Source organism: Megascapheus bottae, chromosome 1 (assembly GCF_031878675.1).
Source record: "Megascapheus bottae isolate mThoBot1 chromosome 1, mThoBot2.hap1, whole genome shotgun sequence".
NCBI lineage: Eukaryota > Metazoa > Chordata > Mammalia > Rodentia > Geomyidae > Megascapheus > Megascapheus bottae.
Genome location: NC_143509.1, coordinates 70,952,791 through 70,954,779, shown reverse-complemented (window position 1 = coordinate 70,954,779; position 1,989 = coordinate 70,952,791). Strand labels below are relative to the sequence as shown.

Genomic DNA, 1,989 nt, shown 5'->3' with positions numbered 1-1,989 from the left:
CATGTTAACTTACTACGAAAATTTAACAACTTAAGGCAAGCTCTTTTTCTTAATGTCTATATGGATCAGAAATCCAGGTATGGGAAGTTGGCTTCTCTAAATCAAGTTCCCAGTCAAGGTTGCAACGATGTTTCATCTGTAAATTTGGTCATCTTGGGGTTCATTTGAGGGCAGTATTTGATTATAAGCTATCTTAATGATTTAATTCCTCCTGAGTTGTTAACTAAGACTTGAATTTCTGGTTGGCTATTGATTCAAAACTACCTTCATATCTCTTCCATCTGAGTTTCTGTATAGGTCAACTTAAAGAGGCAGCTATTTTTTTATATGTAATGACTGTAGTAATCAGTTTATTATACAGATTAATCATTCTTGAACATACAAGCTTCAGAGGAGCAATTGGGTCTTTAAATATACACAAGTATTTCCATCAAATGAATTTTCACCCTTACATCCAAATAGACCTAAGTGGTTAAAAACATAAGAAAAAGAAGAGCTATTAGCTATGTATTAACTGAGAAACCACATACAAACCAAAGAATGTGGAGGGTTGGGAGAGGGAGGGAGGGGGAGGAGGGGAAGGGAGAGAGAGGGAGGGTAGGGAAATGTAAAAGAGTTGGAAGCAAAGCCCATCATACTTTTTGTACTAATAGCTCCAATCCATTTAAATGTTGACCAGTTAAACTTAGACCTTAATACAGGATGTGGGTAGTTTAATCTGGTTGGTCATAACTTTCACCTAAGTTGTAGGTTCTCCGGAGAAAATGAATAAAGAAATACCTTCATGTTCTTCACCTGCTGTTCATAACTGTTTTGAGTTTAAATGGATTCCACTTAAAAACAATCACCTACAGGCCAGTAGAGCTTTCCCCCATCCAAGGACACACCAAGAACCCACCATCCCTCACACTTTGCTGTTATCCAAATTTCTGTCAATAAGGAAAGTTTTTAGTCTCACACCTAGGTTATGCCCGGAGGATTGGCTGTCACACACATACTTCTCTGTTAGGAGGCAATGTTGGTACAGAAGTACAGTATCTCTATTTTGTTGTTCCAAGTATGCACAACAAGGTGGCACTGCTGTTTTATCAGGTAAACATGTGCACAGGGGAAAATGAGGCATGGGCTCATAGAAAGCAGTCAAATGGAAATCAAAAGGACTTTCTCTTTCAGAGTTCCCCTATCTTGATTTGTAGAGGTTATCCAATAATTTCTTTAATTACATCGCATACTTCTGAGTCCATTCCCCAGCTATTCTGTTGTACTTTTCTCTATCTGTTTTGTAAATCCGAGCAATCTCAGGCACTAAGGGATCATCTGGATTGGGATCGCACAACAGAGAACAGATGGACAAAAGTGCTTTTGAAATAGTTAGTGCTGGAGACCACTGTGACCGTAGAATATCAAGACAAATGTTCCCATTACTGTTAATATTTGGATGATAAATTCTTATTGTAAATGCGACCTTAGGTAGTTTGAAGGGGTAATCGGTTGGGAAATGAATTGTCAAGAAAAATACTCCACCATGATAGGGACTGTCATTTGGTCCCATTATTGTAGCTTGCCAAGGGAACATGTCATCTCCAACAGGACCCGCTGAACATTGTGCTAGGGGATCCCGCGCCTGGTCATTCAATTCCTTGTGGATTCTCTTCAGAGCCATGGTGGGATGCGGCAGCCCCCGGGGCTGGGACGGGGACGGGGGAGGGACGGGGAAGGGACCAGGAGGCCGCTGGTCAGCGGGAGGAGACGGGATGTACTGGAGCGCGGGCCTGGCAGGACGGGCTGAGGGCCAGGGCCCACTCAGCTTCTGGGGCTGCCACAGCGATCACCGAAGAGGCAGTTATTTTTTATCTGAGTAAAATAGTGGGAAAAGTCAGGAGAGGGAAAGAAAGCTACAGTTCCCAGAATCCAATTTCGGCAGTCAAAAATCATTACTTCAGTTGAATTCTATTATTGGGAGAGAATCATAAAACATGCACATTTCTC

General features: G+C 41.8%; 1 pseudogene; it reads right to left on the bottom strand.

Annotated features, from left to right (window-relative positions):
* Positions 1–1,128: 1,128 nt before the first annotated feature.
* Positions 1,129–1,712, bottom strand: LOC150069410 (ubiquitin-conjugating enzyme E2 D2 pseudogene; annotated as a pseudogene).
* Between the last annotated feature and the right edge of the window lie 277 nt (positions 1,713–1,989).